The following is a 13,641-nucleotide window of genomic DNA, read 5'->3' on the forward strand; positions in this document are numbered from 1 at the left end:
CGCGCTGCGTGGCTGGGGGGAAAATCCGTCCAGGTGTCTCGCAGTGCCCAGCAGCTCCCCCCTCCTCCAGAAAAAACAGCCCAAATTGAGTGAAAGCTCATCCACCTGCTGCCGTCCCTGCTGGGCTGCAGATTCAGGCTGCTTTTTGATTTTATTTTTTTTTTTTTAATAGTTGATCTTTTCCAGCGCTGCTCTGCACCAACTCCTGATGGTGACCCACCCAGGAGGGCGAAGGGGAGCTCGTCACCCACCGCGGCGGAGGAGGTGAGGCCACCCGGTGGCACCCACACGTGGCCGAGCCCACAGGGCCAGGAGGTGTCTGGAGCGGTCCCGACATGGGAGCCGTAGAGAGGGGAGAGCCCTGGAAGGCAGCTGGCCAGGACCTCGGCCAGGAGGGCCCAGGAGCAGCACAGCCTGGGGCAGACATCCGCACGTTGGCCATTGCAGAAGGTGGTGGTTATTGCAGAAGGTGTTGGCCATTGCAGAAGGTGTTGGCCATTGCAGGTCATGTTGGCCATTGTAGAAGGTGTTGGTTATTGCAGATAGAGTTCGCCACTGAAGAAGGTGTTGACCATTGTAGGTGGTGTTGGTCATTGCAGGTGGTGTTGACCACTGCGGAAGGTGTTGACCACTGCGGAAGGTGTTGACCACTGCGGAAGGTGTTGGCCACTGCGGAAGGTGTTGGCCACTGCGGAAGGTGTTGGCCACTGCGGAAGGTGTTGGCCATTGCAGATGGTGTTCGCCACTGAAGAAGGTGTTGACCATTGCAGGTGGTGTTGGTCATTGCAGGTGCTGTTGACCGCTGCAGAAGGTGTTGGCCGCTGTAGAAGGTGTTGGTCATTGCAGGTGGTGTTGGTCATTGCAGGTGCTGTTGACCGCTGCAGAAGGTGTTGGCCGCTGTAGAAGGTGTTGGCTACTACAGAAGGTGTTGGCTACTGCAGAAGGTGTGGGCCATTGCCTTTGCTGCTGGGGGATGCTGGTGGGCAGCCAGGGGATGCCGGGGGCTGGGGTATCCCAGCAGGACACTGTTGCACCTGCCGCAAGCCTCTGTGTGACCCAGCACCATCCCTGCCCTCACCCCATGGGAGAGGAGCAGGAGCTGTGCCCAGTCAGAGCTGAAACACAAGTACGGCTGGATCTGTCCCTGCCCGCCGTCCCGTCCCCACCGGCTGCCCGGGAGGGCGGCACTGGGGGACGGCGGGGAGGGTGTGCGCCTGCGGGTGCTGGGGGTGCTGCGCTCCCCCTCCCTCCCTCCGTACATGTGAACCAAGGGTGAGATTTATGCCCGAGAGGCCCGTGGAGCAGGTGCCATAAATCACGGCCGCCAGCGCTCCCTGCCCCAGCGGCTGCAGAACACTTCACTCTTCTCTTATTTATATGCATCTTTTGCACCCAGTCGTTTTCTAATAGACTGTGGCGCGGCACTCCAGCACCGGCGAGGGCTGAGATATATCGTGCAGGACAGAAAATACAAATAAAGGGTGAAGGGTGGGAACTGCATCATTCCCCGCGCACGCCGCCGTGCCCGCCTCGCTCTGCGGCGCTGCCTCGGGCGCACGGGCGCGGGATGAAGGTTGTCGGTGGCACATCCATCATCCCGGCGAGCAGGGGCTTGGGGGTGTTATTGTGGGGGAGCTTAAGAGTGATAATAAAACCAGTGATGATAATGCCCTGGGTTTGGTGAAGGGACGGGGAGGGGGTGGCAGGGATGGGTTGGATGTGAGTATTGCAGCCGGCACATCCTTGGGGTCGTGCTGGGGTGGTGACAGCCGGTGACGGTGACAGTGGCACGGTGACAATTAACGCATTCCTGCAGGAAAGCTGCTAGTGCAGGTAATTAATGTGCAGCTAACGGGGGGATGCGTCGTGGGAGGGCGGCTGAGCCAGACCCTGGATTTTTGGCCCCGGCTGATGCCGCCTGCGCCGGGGCCGGGACAGGACGATGACAGCGGAGCGACACCCAAACCTGCCGTGCTGGGCAGGGTCCCGTGGGACTGGCAGCCCTTGCCCGGCCCTCAGCCCTCTGGGTAAGGAACTAGATCAGTGTAATTCAATGCTAGGACAAAATGAAAAAAAAAAAATTAAAAAAATAAAAAAGGAAGAAATGCCGAGCCGCAAACCAAGACGACAGATAAATCCAGAAGGGGAATGTAATCTCACTCCCTGGGCCCAACCAGAAGTTAGGATACATAAATTATTGCGCTTAAAAGCTTCTATAATTTCACTTCTATTTGATTCACCATAAAGTCCCACAATGCCCTCTGCATCTGCCTGTCTGATTATACATTTGTACCAAGACACAGCTTATGCTTAAAATAACATTACTGGAATAGAGACGGACAAGAGAATTCATTTGAATGGAAATCAATTTGATTAGAGAAGTAAATTACCCAGAGTATATGAGCAGCATATTGCAGTTCTGAATAATAATAATAATAATAATAATAATAATAAATAAATCAGTGGCAGTAAAGGGTCTTCAATGTTTTCACGGAATGGAGCGGCCTGGGCAGGGTCTGGGCGTGATCCCTGCGCTGGGCAGCGCTGGCCCATGTCCCCGGGACCCCCGTGTCACCGGGACCCACCGCAGGGGACGAGCCCAGCTGTGGTCATGACAGGATCGGAGGAAACGGCCTCAAGTTGCGCCAGGGGAGGTTTAGATTGGAAATTAGGAATGACTTCTTCCCCAAAGGGCTGTGGGGCATTGGAACAGGCTGCCCAGGGCAGTGCTGGAGTCACCGTCCCTGGAGGGGTTGGACAGACAGACGTGAGGTTCTCAGGACATGGGGCAGTGCCAGGGCTGGGGAATGGTTGGACTCGATGACCCTGAGGGCCTTTTCCAACCAAAATGATTCTGTGATTCTGCGATGGATTCTATGACCCTTGGGAGAGGTGCTGGCCTGGCTGGGGGTGGCCGCGTCCCCCCGGCGTGTCCGTCCCCCGCTGCCGAAAAAGGTGCCCGGGAGGGGGACAAAGCGTCAGGAGCCGGGGAGGCCGGTGGCATCGGAGCTCCCGTCGCTCCCTAAAGGTGTGTTTCTCCCGCACCAGCCGCAGTGGAGACAACTGAGCCTCACACTTTGCTGAGCTGTGATATTTTACAAATAATCAATTGGTATTTAATTCCCACGTGATAACTGTCTTATTAAATCTAAATTTAATGTGTATTTGGGAAACCCTAATTTAAAGTGTTACTGCATGCACCATCTGGTGTGCTCTCTAAATACAAATGCAATAACATAATTCAGAATTACATCATAAAAGTAAGTTATAAGAGATTAAAATGCACAACTATGTTCTTCAGTCAAGGCAGCTTTTATGCTTTTTCTCCTGATTTAGACACAAATCACAACCAAAACATCCCGACCCTGATTAAGTGGTTTTCTGCAGGGATTTTTGTTTTAATGGCGAAGAGGAACGCGCGGGAGGGAGGTGAGAGCGGAGCAGCCGACAGGCTCTGGTGCCACCGAAGTCCCGGAGCTGCGGAAACCTCGGCTCAGCGGTGCCGGGGGGTGCCGGGCACGGGGGACCCGGGTGCTGCGTCCCCCACCCCAACAAACCACCTGGAGCGCTGGGGTTTTTGTAAATTTAACACCTGAACGCTGGTCAGAGCATCCTCTCCTGGCCCCTTTCCTCCAGCAAGGGCTGAACAGGCACAGGGGACACTCAGCGACCCCCCAGCTGCTTTTTGTTAAAAACTGGTCAAATATAACGCCGTGTTAGGTGCATCAATGATCTTTTATAGCGGCAATAAATCTAATATCTTTGCAAAAAACCCCCGTTTTCTCTCTACGTTGAATGAAACATGAGATTCCTTAATAGAGAGGGAAATTAAAATCTAGTTTTATTGCAGTTCCTGTAACTGGTATCTAAGCTATTAATAATCAATCCATCCTTGCTTAAAAGCTAACATTTATCACACCAGCGACGATGAGCTGACGGGCACTGGGGGGAAAGTACAATTGACTGCAATTACACTTTGAAAAATGTTATCTGTGCCACTGACCACTGGGGATAAATGATGAGATTTCATTTGTTTCTTTGAGCTTCAGATTCTTTTTCCCAACTTTTTGTTTTGTTGGTTTCTTTCTTCCTTTTGCCTATAGGTTTCCTCAATGCCGAGTTGCTCAGGGCAGGACCGGAGGGACCTGCAGTGTCCTCAGGTCATGGGGATCCTGCACATTGTGCCCTGGTGAGTGCAAGTGCTGTCCCTCTGCTCGTGTTCTGGCTGAGGACATCGCACCTTCCTCATCCTCACCAGGGGACATCATACCCAGGGATGTCACACCTTCCTCATCCTCACCAGGGGACATCATACTTAGGGATGTCACACCTTCCTCATCCTCACCAGGGGACACCATACTTAGGGATGTCACACCTTCCTCATCCTCACCAGGGGACATCATACTTAGGGATGTCACACCTTCCTCATCCTCACCTGGGGACACCATACCCAGGGATGTCACACCTTCCTCATCCTCACCAGGGGACATCATACTTAGGGATGTCACACCTTCCTCATCCTCACCAGGGGACACCATACTTAGGGATGTCACACCTTCCTCATCCTCACCTGGGGACACCATACCCAGGGATGTCACACCTTCCTCATCCTCACCAGGGGACATCGTGCTCAGGTGAGCGGTGATTTTGGCAGCCGGTGGTCACTGAAGGGCACCCATGGGTGCCTGTTGGGGCCCTACCGTGGGGTCCCTCCCCCTGATTTTGGATAAAACCTCCTTGCAGAGCGAGGCTGCACCATCCCCGGGTCCCGCAGCCTGGAGAGGGACCCCAGACCAGCCTCGTTGTGAGGCCACTTTTAGCACGAAAAGCACAAAAGTTTATTAGTTTTGTTCCTGGATTTTACAGCGGGAAGGAAGATGCTGGTGAAGGAATTGATTTGCTTGATTTACTGGTATTAACGAAGCAGCTGACCGTAGATCTCCTGCAGCAATATTACGCTCCCAGCGATAATTCTCCAGACTCCAAACTTTTCAAATGAGTTTTTGCAATTTAAAATTAATAATTGTTCTGTCTAGAACAAGGATAATTAAATGCCTGTTCATCCTCATTATTGTCAGCCTTGTGATTTGTTGTTTTCTCTGTAATAAAATTAACCGGTTTAACTAATGGGTGCCAAAACTTGATAATTAAAGCTGAGCAAATAATTTGCAACAAATGATTTACCCACTGGGTTTGAGGGGGTCCGTGGCAGACATGGGGCTGACGGTGAGGGGCTGGGGGCTGGTGTGGGGCACCCCGGGCTACCTCCTTTTTCTCACAATGGTCATTTTTTTAGTGGAATTTATGGAATTTTCGATTTTTTTTTTTTCTTTCTAGGAGGAGAGGTTCCCACAAGGGGCTTTGTCACACAGCTGGAGCACAAGGCAGGTTGTCCATCTAAGTTTTGTGGGGACGAGAAGGCCCACGAGAAACAGCAGCTGCTCCCTGGTAAATCCCGACCATGTGCAGGTGGGTCCGAAAATGGCAACTCTGGGAGGGAGGAGAGAAATTAAAATAATGAGCCCACAAAAGAGATTTGGTCAGACACAATCCTCTAACAAGAATGGGCTTTAAAATTACGGTTATTAGCCAGGTTTCATTTCAGCAGCAGTTAAAGAAGCTTTGGAAGGTATCGCAATTAATTTGTAAGTTTATATTACACATTATAACACGAGAGACCATTAACGAGGCGGTGGCATTAAATTTAATGTACTTGGGACTGTTTGTCTCTCCCTCCTGGGTTCCCAAGGGACGGTCGGGGTTCGGAACTGCCGGGTTTGTCCCCGGGGCAGCACCGGGACCCCCGACGCCGGTGACACGGGGGGGTCATCGTGGTGCCGCTGCGCGGTGCCGGGTCTGGGGTCATGGGGGGGATGAGAAGTTTTGGCCCCAGCTCCACGGCACAGCCGGGGAGGCTCAGATGAATCTAAGGAAAATACGCAATGTCTCATACCTATAACTTTAAATTAAAAAAGCAATGTACTGTTTATTGGTTCTTCCGAGTGTCTCTGGAACGGCAGGCTCATAAAGATCATATTACAGTACAAGCCATTATGCAAAGAGTTTACTATATATACATTTCTAAATGCTTCAGCAAACAGCAGCCTGCTTACGAGCAGAGAAGGATAACTGGTTCGTTTGGGGTAACAAATGATCCTTGATTTGATTTTAAATGCAATGACAGCAAAATTTATTTCTTATTTAATCACTTGCCAGAGCTGTTGAGGACGGGATGGTATTAAACTGCACAATGCAGCATATGACTACTGAATCAGTTGAAATAGGCATAAGAATATATTATGTTTATAGGATAGAAAAAGATTGTACAGCAATGCATATAACTAGAATGGGTATTTTTGTCATTTATACAGTAGCTTATATCATTATTTCTTCCCACTTCCAATTTTACAGTAATAAAAATACAGGGGATGTGATTCTCTTTGCATTACAGATAAACCATCTTGATTCTTTATTAAATATTTTTATTAATCTGAAGTACTACAAAGCATTTGAGCAGATAAATCAGGCTCCGAATAGTCATTTCCTCTCTGCTATGGCTCTATAAAGTGGATTCATTTGTGAGTATGCAATACCAGAAAAGAAGGTTTCCATATTCATTAATATGCTCCCTTATGGTCCTATTTTTATAACCCGCTGTACCGTGCAGAAGCACCGACTTGGTCCCCAAAATGAAGCAGGTCTTGGTGGGTGATGGGCTCTGTAATGGTTTTGTGTCCCATTTAATTGGGAATCACCACTCCGGTACCCCCTGCCAACCCCAGTGGGAGGATGCTGGGGGTCTCACCCGGTCAGCAGTGGGGGGGACACCAGCACTTCGGGGTGATTTGGGGCTTGATCCAGCCTCAGCATCACCCCCTCGGTGTCTTTGCCCATCGCCCCGGCCGCTCTCCCCATAATATGTAGGGACCCCATTATTCAGGACCGATGGAGGATTTGGGGTTCAGCCCCCCTGGGAAGGTACCCAATACCCTGGGGCTCTGCCAGAGGCTGTTTGAGCCCCTAAAGCGTCACCAGCCCCTCGCTGTCCCTTCGCCCCCATCACCCCACTATGGAAAGCGGCACTTTGGGGCCAGCACGGCGCTTTTTTGGCCAAGCCCCCCCATGCCCATCAGCTCGGGGCCCCCCGCTGTCCCCAGGGATGCTGCCGGGGGGGACACACGCCAGCGCGGGGGTGACTTGGCACTGTCAGCATTCAGCTTCACCAGCTGACAAGTCATTTAGTCATCAGAGGGAGCTGCGGAGAGGCACAAAGGAATTAAACCTCTTTAAAACACAGCCAGGTGTGCAAACAAGTTTATCCTACTGTATCAGCGAACGCGTGAGTCAGGGGGGGCTCCATAAAGGTTACGGCAGCCGCCGGGTTATTTAGGGCTCCCCGGGAGACGTGACATTCAGTGTCTGCATTTGTTGGGGCCGTGGGACTCGCTGGGACCCCCAGAGCCTTTTCCCTGCCCCACGCCCGGGTTGGCCTCATCCTGCCCCTCGGTCCCCCCCTTGCCCCAGCCGCTGCTGCCACCCCCGGGGGACTTGGCTTTGGTGGCAAATTTTACTGCAGCAGCTGTCTAACATTTGTTTGCTGTTTGGAAACAGGAATTAACAGCACTCGGCAAAACACATTGAGGGCCCTCTGGAGCCGCTGCTGGCAGCCGGCACAGCCCCAGCCCAGCACCCCGGGCTCCAAAATCCTCCTCCTGCTACGAGTGGCCTTTTGCAGCCCAGCTGCGATCGCACGCCGTGGAGCAGGAGCCCGGCTGTGCAGGGATTTAGCCGGGATTCTGCCCAAACTGCTGCTTTTTCCTGCTTTGGAGCATCCCTGCTCTCCCCAGGGCATCCTCACACCCTGGTCCAGCTCACGGGTGAGAGCCCCAGCAGCGCGGGAGGACACAGATGGGGCTTTTCCCCCCTTTTCCCATTGATTGCGCTGGGCTGAGGTGAAGCAGAGGTTTGTCCCCACGAGAAACTGCAGATTTCATGTGTTTTACCGACATGGTAGGAGCCGGTTCAGGGGCTGTTACACCTCTCCATGTGCACTGGCTGTTTTCCTCACTGGAGCCGCTGGGGCTGCACATAAATCCACCGTCAGCCGCAACTGTGCCACAGATGTCCCAGGACATGAATTTTTTTTATCCAGTTTTAGTGCTGGTGTAAAGCTAAATTATGGTAGTTGTCAGCATTAGCAAAAGCTGTCACCGCCATCCTGCCTGTGAAAAGCGCAGCGGTGGGACCTGGGGCTGGAAAAGACGGAGGAGAGGTGGGTCGGCTCCTGTTTTCTGGAAATTATAAGGACCGGCTTATTGTGCCGCGGAGCTGGGACTGGTGCTGATGGGTTGGCCACGGCTGAGGTCACCGGCACCGCGGCAGAAGCCACGGCAGGGCGCAGCGCAGGCACCTTGGCCACCAGAAACTCTTGTCCATCCCTCTGCAACGTCAGCAAGGTCCGAAGGCATGTTCAGACGCCTCTCAGCTCCCACGTCGAGGATGGTGGAAGCTGCATTTGAGCAGAATCCAACCCAGAAGCTCTTACGGCACCTGCCAGGGCTTGGGCACGGGAATCATCGGAGGTTTGTGCCTCCATCCCGCGCCAGATCCCCGCTGATGGAGGGCACCAGCCTCTCCTTTCCAGGACACGCTGATGCTATTAAGCAAAAACTTAGGAAAAGTGGGAGCGGAAGAGTTTTACACCTTCGCAAAACAGCGTTCAAGAAGGAAATGAGCAGCCAGCAATTGTAATTGAGACGGATGAAAGGGCGGCCAGCTTTCCCCAAAGCGTTTCAGGCAACGTACTTGAGAAGAATATGAAGTGCTGCTGCTCTCTAAAGATCGCCACGCTGCAGCTAAATTATTAATGACTAGGAATGATTTCATATTTAATCTAAAGACTATTAATTACTCTGCAGAAGAGCAACACACCATCCTGAGAGCCCCTCTCACCAACTGAATAATTTAGTGGTGCCCCATATTTTACCTCAATGTCAAGGCGGGCGCTGACGCCTCCTGCGAGCGCAGCCGGGTGGCGTTTGGGACAGACGTCGATGTCCCAAGGGGTACATGGTGCTGAGGACTCCCCCTGACCTCTGAGCTCCCCCGGGTGAAGGGGGGGACATGTGGGGCTCCCACGGGGCTGGGGACACAATTATCCCCCCCACCGTGGCCAGGCTTGGAGCCCAGCGGCGGCCCCAGCTGTGGAAACGCTGAAGACAGATGTTTATTTGTCCAGAATTAGTGGCTGATCACTGTTACGGTGATCCAAAATGATCATTAAAAAGTGAAATGGGCTGTTTAATAATAATGCTCGGCACACACAGTGTGCCTCGCATTACGAGGATGTTTAAGCATGAGCCCAATTAAGCTTCTCGCATCCCTACAGAATTACCCCAGTTGTGCAAACTATTAGGTGAACTCCAGGCTCCTGGTACTCGCAGGCGATGCTGGAGCCCGGCGCTCTGCTAGAGCCCCATTTCTATCCTGAAGCTAAATTAAAATCCTATTGTGCCGGTGCTGCTAATATTTCCTGCTCTTGTTTCCAGCAATTAAATTGTGACAATCTGCCAAAATGTACGAGGAAACTAGAAAACTCGATCAGCTGGAAAGAGGGAGCGAATCCTCCCGGCTGCCGCCCAGATGCCACGGTGACTGTCGCGGGCGATCCGGCCCCGATGGCAGCGGCAGGTGGACATGGGCGTTCGTGCTTCTCTGCCAGCACAGGTGGGAAGCGGGACTTTAAACATGAAGTTGAAAGGTTTTTCTTCTCCTTTTAGGAAAGAAATCTGTGAACTGGATCCATGCAGTAGCAAAAGGCAAAACACTGATCGTAAGGGAGGAGTCGGAGAGTGATTTCCACTGCTGCCCCCCCAGCACCGCCACCGATTCTGCCACCCTCCCCGCACAGGTACTGCTGCATCCTTTTAAATACTTTCCTGGTTTCTAATTCTCTTTTGTCCCTTTGCTCCTCTGGCTGCTGCTCCTCTGGCTGCTGCTCCTCGGGTAGGGCACGGGGGGTCCCCTGCCCCACGCTGCCTCCAAAGCCCCACAGTGACCCCCGCATAGTGATGCTCTGTGGGCAGAGCTGCCCTGTGGCTGCTCTTGGGGAGGAAAGAGCTGGTGGGGAGCAGGGGGTGCCGGGGGGTCCCTGCGGTGGGACAGGCAGGGACAGGCACCTGCGGAGCTGCGGGTCCTGCAGAGCTGGTGGGGGGAAGGAGGGAGAAAAGAAAAGGCTGTCTAAGAAATAAAATGACTATGTGGTCATGGCTTAGAAGCTGGTACTTAGAAATTCCATGAATTTTAAAATAAAGACATTGTGAGATCTGAACTTATCTTTTGAATAGTCCCAAACTGCGGCACTAATACCTTTGCTGGCTGTTGCGGAGCTGTGCGGGGAAGCAGAGAGCACTAAGTGCTGCACTGATAGAGCAGTTAAACACTGTAATAGAATTGTGTTTGGAGAGGCTGCAAAGCCAGGTATAGAGCCCATACATAAACAAGGCCATTACCAGCCAGGGTAAGCGGTGATAGAATTTCATGAATATCCCCACAAAAAGCTTTGTATATTTATAACAATCTACAGAGTCGTTTGGCACACAGTCAGGGGCCTTTCGGAGCGATGCTGAAGGTGAATTGTGCAGCAGCTCCGTGTGTCTGCACTAGGGCATCGGCTGCAGCCGCTGTGGGCGAAGCGGGACGGGGCAGGGAGGTGCTGGGTGCTGTGTGTCCCGAAGCAGCACCGGCAATTACAAAAAAAGCTTGACAGATATTGCCCACAAGTTTTTCCATTTTCCAATTTAACATAACTCTTTTTAGAAAGTTTTTTAAGACGAGCCTCTGTTTGCGGGGAAGAGGAAGCAGAAGGGCGATGCTTCCCCAGCTGGGATGGAGAGGGGACCAGGAGAAGCTCTTTGCTCCTCCTCTGTCACCCTGGGAAAGTTGCTAAAGGGCAAGAGACAGAAGTTTCCATGTCTGAAAAAGGGAGATGAGCCTGGGATCCATCGGCCTCGAAGCATCAGGACATGAGCCAGCACCCCAAGAAGCCTCTGCAAGAAATCCACGCTCTCAATGTCTGCAGCTTAAAAAGAAGAAAGCAACCTTTTGAGCATATTTATTACTTTACTTTAAATAAATAGGAACTTTAAACTGACCAAAACTTTACTCTGCAACTCTTGCAAAACCTGGACCCAAGTCATAGGGACACAGCTCGTGCATGAGCCATAATAAAATGCTAATTGCAATTCATAAATTATATGGGGATGCCTGGGACTATTGAAGACCCTGGATGAAGTGTAGTGTTCAATTTATTGTGTGCATGTTGCCAGCGGCACTGCCAGCCTCCTCCTTGTCCCCCTGTGTTGTTTTGTCATCTCTGTACTATCACCAATTCATCACAACGGCAACTGAACTCGCCGATGTCCACCCACCGGGTGACTTTGTCTTCGCTACTCTATGACTTCTAAATTAAATTGTCAAAACACATTACTGAGAAAAATATCATGAAGGGAAAGTTCTTCACCCTTTTATCCCACCCTGAGAGAGGATGGGTTTGATGTGAAGCAAACATGTCTGCTTCATTATCCCTCCCGCTATCATATTTCTTCATTCGGCAGCAGCAGGAAAAGAGTCGATACTCAAGTCTTGGGTGACATGATGTAGCGTCCCACTGGAGCTGTCTCAATAAATTCTGAGATTGCCCAGGAAAAGCTGGGAAGGGGGCATCATTTGCACTCTCCTTTATTCCTCCCACTCTCAGACAATTTCAAAGAGATTATGGGGTTGCTGGAAGGTCCCTGGTGTGGATTTCCCCGAGTCCTTGGAGTCCTTGTAGCAGAAGAAACCAGCCCAGGAGGTACGGCCAGTGCCCTCAGACCCGTGTCCTCCCTAGAGAGCCACAGACAACTTGCAGTTCCCCCTCCTCTGCTTTCCTTCCCCCCCAAAAAATCGGGTTATCCCCCAGGCCAACACCTGCAATCATCAAATCAACAGAGTTTTGCAAACACTTTCCCCAGGACCTGCATCGCTCTCAGTAACGCAGGAGGTTCCTGCTGCGAGATGCAACCACGGAAAATAATTCACCCAGAGACGTAAAACAAAAGGAGCAGTTTCTCAAAGGGAAAGAGCTGTTTGTTTCCCCCTTTTCTCACTCACACATCGGTCTCTGGCCATAATGGATCAGTCATAAAAAAAGCAAGTAACACGTTGTGCGCTTATTCTTCTGGCTTTGGAGAATATTAACATAATACACACATATTGTTTATTTATTCGGTTATAGTACGAGTAACAGAGGTAATGCCCGATGTTTAAATGGGGTATTTTTAAATGCTCACATTTCCTTAGCCGTTATGATGCATTAGCCATCAGTAGTCAAATTGCCTCGTATTTGCAATTTTATGGGTACATTTTATCAAGCACACAGGAGCTGCATTCAAAGCATGAAAATAAAGTATTCCACTTGTGTTAGGCAAGCACTGTTTCGACACAAGATACAGCCAGAGAGCAGAAATCTCCTTTTTTTCCCTGCCTCAGCTGCAGATTAATCTCCAAATATTGCCTCTACTTGCAGTAGCTACTGCTAAGAGCCCCATTTGTGGCTGGGTGACACTGAGAGCTCATGACTGAATTTGGCTGGCTGTGAAATCACCCAATGTTTCTTTGCTGTTTTAAAATATCTCCTGAAACTTTATCGTCGCTTTTCCCCACAGAGAGAGGGGCTGCTGGCGTCACTGAGAGTTGCCTTCCCGAGTCGGCGTCTGCACTTTCAGCTCTCCCTGTGAAGCAGGAAAAGTTGCAAATAATGCAAATAATCGGGGAAAAAAGTGCGGTCGTCACTGGGCAGCACCCCGAGTGGCGTCAGGACTTGGGGTCACCCCACTGCTGTCCCCTGGAGTGAGCCCTGGGGACACCCCACAGCTCCAGGGCCACACTGATGGAAGGGGGAAAGTCACCTGGGTTGTCCCCAAAAGGAGTTGCTGGTGGCAGAGACTTTGATAAGGGGGAATTTGCTCCCTCTCGTGGGCTCTGGGAGCCGATGTCTGAGCCCGATGCACCAGCAGTGGGCACAGAAAGGGATGGGACTTCTTTGCATCTTGGGAAAAAGGAAAGAAAATCTCTGGTTTGACCCCAGCACAGTGCGATGTAAATGTCCAGACCCCCCCCAGAGATGCTCCTGGGTGGGGGCTTCAGCAGAACTCGCTGCTTTTGACAGCACAAAACTCCATCTGTGTTTTGATGGGATCGAATTGTGGCTCTCTGGAGCTCTCAGCTCTTTCTCACCTAACACTTTATTGCTTTTATTGTCTCTGGGTCTGATCATTCTGTCTGGATTTATTTCTTCCAGGGAGCTTTAGCTGCCACTCGACCAACTCCAGACTGTGTAATGCGAATATCAGAGAGCTCATTCTTGGAGATGAAATGATATATTCCTCGTATTTTCTCAACAAGTACAGTTTCATTTAATACTCACACAAAACCCCGGCAGCTACAGCTGCAGAGCTCTTGTTTCATTTCAAGCTCCCTTTAACAGTGTGTTTAACACCAGAAAACCGCCGGCGATAACCTGGGAAGGGAAAACACGTCAAAGCACACGGAGCACGTAGAAAGCGCAGAAAGTGCGTGACCAGCGTCCGAAACGTCACT

Source organism: Caloenas nicobarica, chromosome 19 (assembly GCF_036013445.1).
Source record: "Caloenas nicobarica isolate bCalNic1 chromosome 19, bCalNic1.hap1, whole genome shotgun sequence".
Classification (NCBI taxonomy): Eukaryota; Metazoa; Chordata; class Aves; order Columbiformes; family Columbidae; genus Caloenas; species Caloenas nicobarica.